This window comes from Tursiops truncatus, chromosome 18 (assembly GCF_011762595.2).
Source record: "Tursiops truncatus isolate mTurTru1 chromosome 18, mTurTru1.mat.Y, whole genome shotgun sequence".
Classification (NCBI taxonomy): Eukaryota; Metazoa; Chordata; class Mammalia; order Artiodactyla; family Delphinidae; genus Tursiops; species Tursiops truncatus.
Genome location: NC_047051.1, coordinates 60,966,073 through 60,981,366, shown reverse-complemented (window position 1 = coordinate 60,981,366; position 15,294 = coordinate 60,966,073).

Genomic DNA, 15,294 nt, shown 5'->3' with positions numbered 1-15,294 from the left:
CAGACTTTTCAATAAGTGGTGCTGGGAAAACTGGACACCTACATGTAAAAGAATGAAATTAGAACACTTCCTAACACCATAAACAAAAATAAACAAAATGGATTAAAGAGCTAAATGTAAGGCCAGACACTATAAAACTCTTAGAGGAAAACATAGGCAGAACACTATGACATAAATCACAGCAAGATCCTTTCTGACCCACCTCCTAGAGAAATGGAAATAAAAACAAAAATAAACAAATGGGACCTAATGAAACTTAAAAGCTTTTGCACAGCAAAGGAAACCATAAACGAGACCAAAAGACAACCCTCAGAATGGGAGAAAATATTTGCAAATGAAGCAACAAAGGATTAATCTCCAAAATATACAAACAGCTCATGGAACTCGATATCAAAAAACAAACAACCCAATTAAAAAAATGGGTGGAAGACCTAAATAGACATTTCACCAAAGAAGACATACAGATGGCCAAGAAGCACATGAAAAGATGCTCAACATCACTAATTATTAGAGAAATGCAAATCAAAACTACAATGAGGTATCACCTCATGCCAGTCAGAACGACCATTATCAAAAAATCTAGGAACAATAAATCCTGGAAAGGGTGTGTTGGAAAGGGAACACTCCTGCACTGTTGGTGGGAATGTAAATTGATACAATCACTACGGAGAACAGTATGGAGGTTCCTTAAAAAAACTACAAATAGAATTACCATATGACGCAGCAATCCCACTACCGGGCATATACCCTGAGAAAACCACAATTCAAAAAGAGACATGTACCACAATGTTCACTGTAGCACTATTTACAATAGCCAGGACATGGAAACAACCTAAATGTCTATCAACAGATAAATGGATAAAGAAGATGTGGCACATATATGCAATGGAATATTACTCAGCCATAAAAAGAAACAAAATTGAGTTATTTGTAGTGAGGTGGATGGACCTAGGGTCTGTCATGCAGAGTGAAGTAAGTCAGAAAAAGAAAAATGAATACCGTATGCTAACACATATATATGGAATCTAAAGAAAAGAAGTGGTTCTGATGAACCTAGGGGCAGGACAGGAATAAGACGCAGAAGTAGAGAATGGACTTGAGGATATGGTGGGCAGTGGAGAGAGGAAGCTGGGATGAGGTAAAAAGAGTAGCATTGATATATATACACTACCACATGTAAAATAGACAGCCAGTGGGAAGCAGTTGCATAGCACAGGGAGATCAGCTCGGTGCTTTGCAATGACCTAGAGGAGTGGGATTGGGAGGGTGGGAGGGAGGCTCAAGAGGGAGGGGGTATGGGGTGTATGTATGTGGCTGATTCACTTTGTTGTGCAACAGAAACTAACGCAGTGTTGTGAAGCAATTATAGTCCAATAAAGATGTAACAAAAAATAAATAAAGCAACTAATTCTGATGAAATAATTCAAAATATAGTGTAAATGTTCCTTGCAATGTGTTCTGAAACCTGGAAGGTAGTTGAAATAATAATAAGTAACAAGGACAGAAAAATAGCACCCAAGAGTCATGTTTTTTTCCTAAGAGCCCAGGAAAATGTAATGGTCAGCTTAATGCTGAGTTAGTTTTGGTTGTGATTTCAAATACAGATAAATATTGTGGGATTTTCTTTTGACTCTTTTAACTGTAGTAATAATGTCATGGCCCCAAAGAAAAATTTTCTTGTAAAAGAATACATTAGCTTTCAAAGGAAAAACCTATGAAAAATTAGAATTTTAGATGGTAAAAACAAAGCATAATGGCTAAACAAAACATTCTGGAAAAGCAGAATGATTAGGTACACTGTGGATCACAAATTATTGCACTTTAAGTTTTAAATGAGCTTAGACATCTGTGAAATTTAAACCCCAGAGCCAGTGATTTGTGTGGCACTATGTTACAAAAGGAACAAAGCTTCGACATGCAAATTTCAGCTCTATGTTGCATCAGCCCAGGTAACCTTGCAAACAACCTTCACACACACTGGAAGCTGAGTGATGCCTCCCACGTGGATCCATCCTTCCTTTTCCCTTCCCAGTCAAGTTGACAGCAATTCTGGGTTCATTTTCTAAACGGACTGATAAAAGTTATCCTAGCCCTGTACCTGTTATTAACCTCCCTTGTACTATTATTACTCATTTTCCTTTGAGATAAGCAGCTAGACACAGAAGCTGATCTTTGCATATGGTGGGCTATTACCCCAGAAAGAGAACTGCAAATGTCAATCTATTATTGGGTCATTAATGTCAGGTCATGATATTTCAGAATTTGATGTTTTTAACCTTTACAGACATTAACCCACATACAATACACTTTTGAAAAGAGTTTATTTATCTTTAGAAAGAGCGGATGCATGCTCCAGGAATACTGCTCTGTAATATTAGGTACTGGATATATGGTAAGTGTATTTATGTAACCACCTCTTTAGCTTAATTTGGCCCTTCATCTAGTACTTTAGAGGAATCTAAAATCATGGATGAAAGAAATGTTCAGACGTCTGATAGGAGAAATGGAGAATAAAACAGAATTTAATAGTGTTCTCTTAAAGAATTACTCCTAATTCTGACACTGTTTAGACAAAATTTGCCAAGATGATATTATCTTATTTCATTTATTTTTCTTTGAAAGTCAAAATTGTTTCCTGTTATAAAATTCAATGAAGTCAATTTCAGTACACAACGTAGTTTTAGGGTATACCGTTAAAGTCATAATTCAAGAGGCTGAGGAAAATCTAGGATGAAAGCATTTAAGTAGGAGATTTTATACACAGCGGCAGCAATGCATGCATCGCTCTGGATACAGGCTTGCATGATGCAAATTCAAAATATGAGAAAAATGCAGGGCGCATGTGGATTAAGGAAAGGATACAGTCAGAAGAAAAAACATGAATATAGTGACACACAGTAACTTATGCTCCGAAGAAGGGATTTTCTGCATATTTCTGTAATGAAGTGTCCACAGAAATCATCTGTTCATTGAAAGACTCATTCATTTGGAGACTATTGTTTCGTTACCTACTATGTACGAGCGCAGTTCCGGGCCCTACTGTGGTGGGCAGACGTTAAGATGGCTTCCGTGATCCCCACATCATGTAATCTGTCCACCGGAGTGTGGACGGACCTACGCTTACTTCTATGTAACAGAATGTGGCAAAGGTGATGAGGTACCACTTTCATGATGATGGAGCCTAAGAATGTAACTGCCGTCCTGCTAACAAACCGTCTCTACTGTCCGCTCAGTTTGCAGGCTTCAGCAAAGCAAGCAGCCTTAGGGGACAGGCTCACACGGCAAAAACCGGAAGGTGGCCTCTGAGCAGTGGAGCGAGGAACCGAATTCTGCCAACAATTATGTGAGCTTGGGATCTGATTCTTCGCCATTTCAGCCTTTAATGAGACTCCTGACTGACACCTTGGTGAGGACCTTGTGAGAGACCTCCAAGTAGAGGACACAGTTAAGGTATGCTCAGACTCTTGACCCACAGAAACTGTGAGGTAATAAACGTGCTTTAAAGCTGCTAAATGTGTGGTAATTGGTTATGCAACTATAACTAATAAACCTAGGGCCGCCATAACGAGTAAAGCCATTCATCGTTGCTATTTTGGGGGGAGTTCTGTGTAGAAAGGCGACTAAGCCTCAACTATGGGGACACAAATCCAGAACCAAAAACTGGGTCGTGAGAAATGAGGAAAGGATCCCAGAGAAGTAGCAGCTGAGGCTTGAAGGATGATCATGGGCTACTCAGAAGAGGTGTGTGTTTTTGTGCACCACGGGGAGAGTGGGGTTAGCCTGGCGGAGGACGTGGTACGTGAAAACACACAGTGGGGAGAAGGTGAGACAAAGTACGGCCTGATCAACAAGTCTGGGTTGTTGGAAGGAGTAGTAAGATAAGAAGATAGAGAATAAAAACTGAAAGCAGATCATGAAAAGCCATGTGACTCAATTTTATGATGAAAGCCTTGCCTACAGTAAAATTATAAGGGTCATATACATTATATGATTTTGCAGAATTATTGTATGTAAGGAACATATGCTCCAAAATATGTTCTAATTGCTTTGATCAAGTATAATTTTCAAGAAGTTTAAAATGGGACCTTACTACAAATGTAACATGAATGTGTGGTCAAAGATTAATTGATGAGGGAATACATGCCAAAGCTTATTTAATAAGAAAGCCAATAAAACATTTAAATTGGGTCAAATTTTGAGACAATTTTTGATAAGAACTTGAGTTAGATTCACATTCTCAACTGGACAAAATTATCTGCACTGGTGTAGACAGGACTCTCTGGCTTTCTATCCATTTTCTACAAGTTGATCTCTACTCCTGCAGAGTTGTAAAAGAACCTGGTCAGTTAAATATACACCCTTCTATAATCCCTTATATCATCGGGTAATTCCAGGAGGGCCCACTAGACTCGGTTCAGTGATCCACTGAAAGGTACGACACCGTCATCATTTTGCCAATTTGCAAGTATTGAAAAATGTTTCTTATTGTATGGCGTATCACCCTCTTATTTTCCCCTCTGGCTGTTTCCTAGGGATTAAATACTTGGACCACTATTTCTCCTGAAACTTGGATTTATTGATCCTTTTTTCTCCTGGCACTTAAATTCACAGAGAAATTTGAACTTCTTTGCCAAATCGTTGTATCTTTATCAGAAAGTTTTACCATTTTGTACTGTCACTTCCATTTTCTAAAACCACGTAATTATCTTACCAGAGCATGTCTAGGGAGGTGAGACTCCTTTTATTATTTTGATTGGAACATCAGATCATCTGTATTTTTATACCTCGTTCTCTTTTGTTATTGTCGTTTTGATAGGATGACAATTGTTAACATTTATTCTGCACTTATCTGTACTGGGCATTAGGACAAACATCTTACGTGCCTTATCCCTGTAAAAACCTCATAATACTCAGAAGACATTGTTATGATCGCTGTTTTACAAATGAGAAAACTTGATCCACAAAGAGGGCATTTCCTCAAGGCGACAGAGCTAGTCAGCATTGGGATTAGAGGTGGACTCAAGTTGACCAGTCCCACTTTGATTAGAGTAAAATCATCATCCAGTGATCGAGTCAACTGATAGTTACAGGATTCTGACAACATCCAGGCACGGTGCTAGACACTGGGAATACCGTGCTAAACAAGATAAATGTTACAGTCTAGGAAACTTTCTAATATTGTTTTAAGTTTAAATTAAAGCAAACATGGTGATGAGAAAGAAGTCCAAGCAATAAGGTAAAGCCCTGTTTGTTTTCAAGTGAATTACCACCATCCAATTCCCAGAGAGATCCCAGGGGTTATCACTGGCCGCAGGATCCCCACCAGGTAAGAGCTTTCATTCTGCTCTCACAATGTTAACACTGCTTGCTCACTCATCTTTTGTTTCCTAACTGTATTTTTGCCACAGTCTGGCTTTCTGTTCTTCTCAACTCGGGATCATGCTGTCTCCAGTATCCTATCAAGGATGTCAAATTGCTTTCTGAAATGTTCTGTGGGCTCTGTAGGAAATCATTTATAGAAGTGTGTCTTCTTCCGAGTCACACAGATTCTACTCCCTGCAGCTTGATCTGCAATACATTCTTTTAAGCCCCATGGTGTTGGGTTTCATTACTTTTCTCATCTTCAACAAGGAGGGAGCGGTACAACATTGGCATCTGCCCTTGGCTTTGATCGGCGGCCACAAAGGTCTCGGGCCCGGGCTAATCCCCTTTTCATAGCATGTGGAACAGCGAACTGTTTGCGCTTCCAAATGTCATTCCTCCAGTGAGCCTGGGCTGTGCAGGGGTAGTAACTTCTTCTGCCCCAGTCTGGCCCTCTGACAAGTTGGTAGCACACACACTGACTGGGAGGATTGAGAGTCACCATCTTTGTTTTGTATTTCAAACAGGAAAACCAGTTCTATTTCATAAATGAATGAGAACATTTTTTCAGATGGTTAGGTCACAGGCAGTATTCGCGAGGTAGCCCCAGCGGAGAGCAGGGTGGCTTTCAGTCTTTGTGCTCTGCGCTGATGTGAACTTCTTTCCTTCCTGTGCTCTTATCTTCCTTCTTCCCTTCCCATCCTTGGCTTCTCATACTTTGGTAAAATCTTGGGGAGAGGTGTATTAGGATCAACTAATTTAAGTGCTTTTACACAAAAAGTCATTCATTCCAGTGCAAACCCCGACCAGTTTTAAAACTTCCTTGTTAGTGTTTCAAGTGCATTTAGGGTTCCAGGATTCAAGTGCCCCATCCCTGCCTTTACTGGCTGAACAGTGAACAGAGTTGGCATCTGGAATGGAGAGGATGTAGGTTTGTCAAATAAGACCTGGGAGCCCCTATGTTTTCATTGCCGTTCATTCATTAATTACCTAGTCACATATACTAAGACCTGCTGAACTTTGCTCACTCTTGCCATTTCTCTCTAGATCTCTACCCTTCTGCCTCTCTGCTCTCCTGTGCCTTTACAACGCTAGCGTAAATTCCCATCGCCCGGGGGAACATTGCTATGCCTTACATTCTTACTAAATTTATTAAATGTTTTTAGAAGATGATGACTTAGAAAGCGCTCTTCATTTTATTTAGGATCTGTTGCATTATATTCCCGTGGCATTCTATCTTTGTCATCAGTTTACTTCTCTCTCAGAAATATGGTTTTAGCAGCTAACTTTACAAACAACAATGTATGTCACTATTTAAGATTGTTCTCGTTGATTCATGGAAAACATATGTTCCAAGGGAGGTAACAAGTAAGGTACAAGTCATAAGAGTAGGGTTAGAAACAGATTGCCCATCTATCATGATCCCTGTGAACATATTTTTGCTGGAAGTGACAGGTTGCTCTCATTCTAAACTTAGTTTAAATGTAAAGCCAAACATGCCCACACAACATGTTTTACTTCTCCCCCAAATGTCACCTTTGGCAAAGCACAGTAGATTCAGTCACCCTGGCATCGCTCTGTACAAAAAGATATGTCAGCAGAGGTCACACATTTGTCTCACAGCACTGAGGCTCCAGGGAATTGGGTTCTAAATTGTGTCCATGGGTGCTCTGTCAAATGAGAGGTCAGCTCCCAAGTTTCCCGGGGAGACCACAAGAGTATGTTTGCCCTTTGAAGGCAAAAGTATTTTTAAAAAGCAGTCCTTTGAACGTGCAACAAAGATGCATACCAACCATACGTAAGCCAGTGGAGCTAAAACACCTCTTTCTTCATCAAATAGAGAACAAGACTACGAATTATAAGCATGCATAGTACAGGTCAGGACTAGGTTAGCTATGCACATGTTAACATTTTAGAAAATATACATTCAGTATATTTTTAAAAGGAGTTTAGTTTTGTGATTTGCTCAGAACAGGATTTAAATCAAAGAACTGAGTTCAGAATTTTCATGTGAGGTCTTAATATTAAGAAAATCAATGAATACCAAAGATATTTTCACATCTTCTTCCTATTATATGTACAATTTCCATCATTAGTTACTCTCTAATGAGGAGTACCTGACAAATGTCCACATTTCCTAGAAATATTAAGGGAATATCCATTACACCTCATCAAGTATTAAAGTATCTTTTATGGTATAATCAACATACTTCTGTCACTAGAGTTAAATGGTTCCATCACTTTCCCTTCATGGACTCCTTTTCTATTGCTGTAATCCATGACTGTGGACATAGAAGAGATTCCTCCTCCCCAACCACACCCTTATTGAACCACAGTTACCATGTGGGCTTGCCACGGAATAAGAAAAGGTCTGCAGTTGGCAAACAGAATCATTCAGGGGATGTAACTAATTTACTTATGTGAAGCTAGGTTTGGGTAGGAACGCTTACTAATTAGAAAGCTGAATGAGAAATGCAGATAAAAGGACAGTACTAAAAATCACCCATCCAAACTATGGTTCTTTTGGAAAGCAAGAAAACAGAGAATGAAACACAAAATTCTACCCTAACTTAGGCAAACTCCTGTGTCCCACGAAGCACAAAGACTCAAAAGGTCTGTAGGGGTTAGGCTTCAGAAGATTTATCTACATTATTTTATATTCACTTATGTAGTTAATGAGTCAAAATGGCAATAGAAAATATCTATACCTTCTATAAACCTTTTTTCAGAGATCGAGAAAAAACTATTATTTTTTCTCCCTTTGACATATGTTTCTTACAAATCACTTTCCATAGTGTCTTACATCACACTTTATTTACTATTATTTACATGAACTTATGCTTACCACACTAGCTTGGAAGTTCTTTAAGAACAAAATCTTTTTTGCATTCTTTACAGTTCCTAATACAAACTGTTACATATAGCAGATATTCCATAAATACTTATGGTGTTGAATCCATTTTTGAAGCATTTAGCCAAATGGAACAGCAGAAGTTTTAGAGCATTAGAGTTTCAAGACAATAAAATTAGACAATAATTTAGTGATAATATCTATGTGTCAGCAATATGATAAGCTAGTACAAAAGATATAAGATGACTCCTTCCCTGTGAGAACTTAAATGTAAGAGAAATGGGAATCTAGAAACAGATGTGTAAACAAATAAAGCTACTGTAATTAAGACCGTTTGACATGGGAACACAGTTGACAAATAGAAAATTACAACAGAATAGAGAACAGAAAGGGAGTCAGATATACAGCAATAGAAGTATTTCAATTCAGAGAAGAAATAATGGATTATTTAATGAATGGAACTTGGCAATTTACTATATGATTTGAACAAAATAACCCTACAACCCAGTAAATACAAAACAAATTCCAAATGTATAAGGACTCCAGTATTAATGAATGAATTTTTAAATTAGAATAATTTTTATATTCTTTAGTAGAGACCTTGAAAACACCCACAGCTGGGACGCTAGGTAAGCTCAAACCTAGAAGTCTAAGTTAGAAAAAGCTCCTGGAGAAAAGCACTCCTTCTAGTTAGAGAATCAGGAGGGGACCCCCTGCAGGACAGACCTTCTTGGAATGTCCCTGCTCTGGCCCAGGTGAGTGGCAGCCGTGAAGCAGCAGCTCTCCCCTCTTCCCCCTTTCCCTGGCTGGTACCAAATGCGAACAGCAGCAACAGTCCTTCAGAGAAGAGTCTTTTGACACTCCCCATCTTACACCAGTTCAGCACCAGCAATCAAATGGCCTGCCTCCCCTCTTCTCTGACATGGTTGAGACCCACTTGTGCAGGGTGGAGTGTTCAATTCTCCCTGCCCTACAAAAAGCAAGCTCCAGTAGCAACACTGCACCCCTGATGCAGAGGTAGAACTGGAGGTGGTGGCTGAATCAGCCCTGCACCTTGTTTTCTCTCATCTCTTTGCCCATGTTGGGCCACTTTGTGGGGACTGTGCAATACAGTGCAGAGGCTGAAGTCCCAACTTCAAAAAACGAACAAAAGGAATGAGAACACTGGGAAACCAGAGGGCGAAGAAGGATCATGGAGAGGAGGAAGCAGAAGGAAGAGACCCTTTAAATCTTTGCATGAATTCCTAGTCACCACACTAACAAAAATCAAAGAAAGCTGGAACGGCTATATTAATAGCATACAAAAAAGGCAAATGACCAGAGGTAAAGTGGGACATTTAAAATTCATGAAAGGGTTAGGTCACCAAGGACACAAAACATTTTTATATTTGTACCTAACACTAGAGCTGCAAAAATACAGCAGAAAAAAAACTAATAGAACTAAAAGAGAAACAAATTCACAATTATAGTTGAAGTCTTCAATACTAATTCATAGAACAGGTAGACAAAATCGACAAGGATGTAGAAAAGCTGAACAGCACAATCAGTTAACTGGACCTAAGTGACACTTATGCAACACTCCACACTCAGCTGAGTCCACATTCTTTTCAAAGGCACATGGAACATTTTTTAAGATAGACCATCTCCTTGGCAAAACAAATAAATCTTATTTTTATAGAAAACTGAAGATGTACAGAGTTTGTTTTCTGACTATAAAAGCAGTAACTGAAAAAACTGAAATATGAAAAATCACAAATTAAAAATTATAACATATCTAAGTAATCAAAGAAGTTTCAAGAGAAATTTGAAATTGTTTTCTACTGAATTATAATAAAAAACACTGTTGTGAATACATCAAACTAAAAACTTCTGCACGGTAAAGAAACGATAAAAAAATGAAAAGGCAACTTCTGGAATCAAAGAAAATATTTACAAATCATGTATTTGATAAAGGGTTAATATCCACAATATATAAGGAACACATAGGACTCAATAGCAATCAATAAACAAATTAAAAGATGGGCAGACATTTTTGTAGACATTTTTCCAAGGAAAACTGTAGACATGAGTAGACATTTTTCCAAAGAAGATATTCAAATGGCTAACAGGTACATGAAAATGTGCTCAATGTCACTAATCAGAGAAATGGAAATCAAATGCACAATGAGGAATCACTCCACAACTGTCAGAATGGCTATCATCAAAAAGATAAGAGATAACAAGTGTCCGCAAGGATGTAGAGAAAAAGCAACCCTTAGTACACTGCTGGTAGGAATATAACTTGGTACAGTCACTATGTAAAACAGTGTGGAGGTTTCTCAAGAAATTAAAAACAGGACTACTGCATAACCCAGCAATTCTACTTCTGGGTATCCATACAAAAAAAAAAAAAAAGAAATCACTAACTTGAAAAGGTATCTGCACCCCCATGTTCATTATTCGTAATAGCTAAAGTATGGAATCAACCCAAATGACCACTGACAGATGAATAAAGAAAATGTGGTATATGTATATATATATATATATATACACACAAACATATATATATATATATATATATATATATACACAAAATGGATTATAATTTAGCCATAGAAAAGAAGGAAATCCTGTCATTTGTGGCAACATGGATGGACCTTGAGGGCATTATGCTAAGTTAAATAAAACAGAAAGACAAATACTGCATGGTATTATTTAGATTTGCCATCTTATATTAAAAAAAAAGGCAAGTTCAGACAGCAAGTAGAAAAGTGGTTGCTAGGGGCTCAGGGGTGGAAGAAATAGGGAGTGGTTTGGCAAAAGTGTACAATAAGAAAAAGAAAAAAGGTTAACATATGATTTATTTCACTTATATGTGGAATCTAAAAAAAAAACTCAGAAGAGATTGGTGATTGCCAGGGGCAGGGGGTTAGAAGTGGAGGAAATGGGTGATGCTGGTCAAAGAATATAAACGTCCAATTATAAGATGAATAAATTCTGGGGATCTAATGTACAACATGGTGTCTCTAGTTAATAATAATGTATTGTATATTGAACATTGCTAAAAGAGTAGATCTTAAAATTTCCTACTTAAAAATAATGTTTAACTGTGTGAGGTAATTGTATGTTAACTAATCTTCTTGCGGTAATCATTTCACAATATATACATGTATAAGATCATCACACTGTACACCTTCAACTTACACAATATTACATGTCAATCATATCTCAGTAGAGCTGGGAGAGAAAGGAATAGAAAAAGCTGTTTACAGTTTACAGCTAAACTGCTCAGTGAGACTTTAACATTGAAAGCTTATGTTACAAAAGAAAACCCAGTAATTTTAGATTAAGAAACTTGCAAAGGAAGGGCAAACTGTGCCTAAACCAAGAAGAATGAAGGGGAAAATAAAGAGGAGAAATTAATAAAATTAAAAACAAAAATAGAAACAAATCATTGAAATATAAGATTCTTCAAAATCAGTCAATTGATAAACCTCCAGCTGGTTTGACCATATAGTAAAAGGAAGAAGGGAAGATGCAGTTGTGGATATTGACAAATGAGTGGATATCACTACTCACCATATAGATATTAAAGAATAACAGATTATTATGAATCACTCTATGCCCATAAATATAACTGAGATGAAACTGACAATTCCTTAAAGGAAACAAATCGGCAAGACCCAGAAGAAACAGATAAGCAATGCTATTGAAAAATAGTAAAAAAAAAAAAAAAAAAAAAAAAAAAAAGAAAAAGAAAAAAAAAATTCTAAAAAAGAGATCTAATCTCATGCCCACATCATTTTGCTGGTTCATTCTACCAAATATTTAAGGAAGAAACGAATTCTAGACAGTCTCTTCCAGAAATTAGAAGACGGAATTCTACTTTATGAGGCTACCATAAAATAATAAAAAGAGAGAAAATAAAATTTCACACCAATACACTTTATGGACAAAGGCATGAAAATCCTCACCAAAATGTTAGCAAGTCAAATCCAGCAACACATAAGAATAATGAGAACCAAGTCCTGTTCAACCTTTGAAAATCAAGGTAATGCCATAATATCAGACAAGAGAAAAGCATATTATACCAATAGATGCAAAAAATAACAACACACACTGTAATATTCAAGACTCATTCATGATAAACTATCAGCAAACTAGACATAGAAAGTCTTCCTTAAACTATTAAGGGACATTTAAAAAAACAATCCATGGGAAAGTCACACCTAATGGTTAAAGACTGAATGTATTCCCCCTATGATTGGCAGTCAGGCAAGAATATTTTTTTTTTTTTTTTTTTTTTTATAAATTTATTTATTTTATTTTTGGCTGTGTTGGGTCTTCGTTTCTGCGCGAGGGCTTTCTCCAGTCGTGGCAACCGGGGGCCTCTCTTCATCGCGGTGCGCGGGCCTCTCACTGTCGTGGCCTCTCTTGTTGCGGGGCACAGGCTCCAGACGCACAGGCCCAGCAGTTGCGGCCCACGGGCCCAGTTGCTCCGTGGCATGTGGGATCCCCCCAGACCAGGGCTCGAACCCGCGTCCCCCGCACTGGCAGGCGGACTCTCAACCACTGCGCCACCAGGGAAGCCCCAGGCAAGAATATTTGCCCGTACCAGTCCTATGTGATACCACGCTGAAAATTCTAGCAAATTCAATAAGGAAAGAAAAATAAAATCACTTGGACTGGGAAAAAATTAAGAATATCCTTATTTGCAGAATACACAATTGTCTTTAAGACAAGGAATTTATCAAAATTTCTTTTCACTGTAATTAAATAAAGGAAGTTCACTGGGTAAATATGTCAATTCTAGCCAAAATGATCTTTACATAAACATAACCTCAGCTGTATTCTATGTATAGATATGCTTACAGTAAAATTTATATGAAGAAAGGACTCAAATAGCCAAAATAGTTTTTAAAAAGAAGAATCAAGTTGGAGTACAAACAATACCTGATTTTAAAATATACTCTAAAGCTTGAATAATTAACGAAATGGCTAAAGGAAGGATCAACGAACTATTGCCCAAAGTCAATTCAACATTTGTTTTTGTAAATAAAGTTTTATTAGAACAAAGCCATGCCCTGGCATTTACATATTGTCAGTGCTGCTTTTCAGGTACAACAATAGAGTTGAAGGGAGTTGTGAGAGTGACCTCTATTGCCAACTGAAATATATGCCTCTTTCAAATCTTGGGCTTTATTAAACTTCAACTACATGTGTTAAAATATATTCCCCATATGAAGAATCAGTTTTTAGCTTTTATATACATCTCTTAATACATCCATGTATGCAACAAAATATATAAAAGCATCAATCTGTGTTACAGAAGAGGTGATTATGCCTTTTAAAATTAAGGCTTAATTCTCCAACGTTTAAAAGTTTGTAAGATAAAAAAAGGTAGAAGTACACCCAAACATCACCATGAAATTCCGGTGGTCATAGATACTCATATTTCATTTGGTGCAGAGCATCCCCGTACTTTTCCACGCTCAGAGTAATATACTTGTGTATTTATAAACACACTCACAAGCTTTTTTCTTTACAAAAAAAGTTTTATGCCCATATTATACATTTTTTCTTGAAGATGTATTATAGATACCATTCTATAATTATATAAACTCTGTATCAGTTATATAAACCAATGACATTGGTTTATATAATTGACATTTGGTCTTATTCCTAAATCTTCTAATGTTCCTATTAACAGTATATTGGTTTTTTTGTTGCCTTTCTAATTATCTTGCTTTTCCCACCTGCATTAACGAGGTTTACACTGAAATTGCCTTCTTTGCCTCTTATAATTTGAAATTTCTGTATATATCTCTACTGTAGTGATTTTCTACCTGTAACATTTAAATGCCTTTAAAAATAGTGTATACAAGCCCCCACATGATCATAATTGCACATTTAATTTTCCTCACACCTTTCATCCTACTTCCAGTGTTCGAGATAACTTGAAACTTTAGATACATTCTTATTCAGGGCTTTTAATAATATCATAGGATAATAACATGCATACAATTCTATTCCACTATGAATATATAGACCGAGAGAATCTTATACTTTACCACATTATCTTCAAAAGAAATCGCAAGACAAATGTACATGTTAAAGTTGAACTAGACCTAGAATAACTGAACTGAGTAAAGCTTGGCATTAAGCATACTTCCACTTTTATCTTCCACTGACTTTAATTCCGGTTCTCAGCTATGTGACATGACACCCAATATCCACATTTAGAGTATTTTTCACTATTTCATTTAACAAGAAAATCAAAGATATTGAATATATTTCATGCACTGTGCCAAGTGGAAAAAACCTGAAAATGGTGTTTGATCTCACAAAACTACCAGTTTAATGGGGCAAAAAAATAAATTGGTTGTCAAATGTAATAGAATGAAGTGTTGCAATGGGCAAAATATTGAGTGCTACAAAAGCACATAAAAAAGGAAACCTATTCTCTCTCTGAGGAAAAGGTATGAAGGAATATTATATTGCCTGAAATTAGGGTATACTACACATGGATATAAAAAAAAGAAAAAATTGTGGAGATAAAGATACAGTTGTGAAATAGAGTAATCGAATGATAATTCATTGTGACAGGAAGATTACAGAAAATGGGGAGCAGGAAGGTAAGAGTCCAGAATGATGAGAAGCATTTTAACTATAAAAAGATTCAATAGTCTTGCTAAAATTTTGGACCTTATTCTCAGGGCAATGTTATTAATTCTAAGTCTGATTAAATCAGAGCTTTAACATATTATTCTTAATAGCAGGCAAAATTCCCTCATTTTTAAAAAGTATGCAAAGTCTATATACACATTGACAAAAAAGGACATGTTGAAGTCACACATTAGTGACCCTAGTTGAAGCTAATATGCAGCTCAGTGAAATATCAACATAACCTAGCTTTCAAAAAAAGCAAGTAAACGAGGTCATTTGAATGCAGGAGGTCAGTTTATGGTTTTATTTTCAATGGTGCTCAGAGTAGATAGCAATTTACTGTAACTATGCTTCATAATGAGGGTAATCATTTATTTTAGAGACATATTAACAATGTAAATAGTTTTATTGACTTGTTTAAGAAAATAAATCGTTTC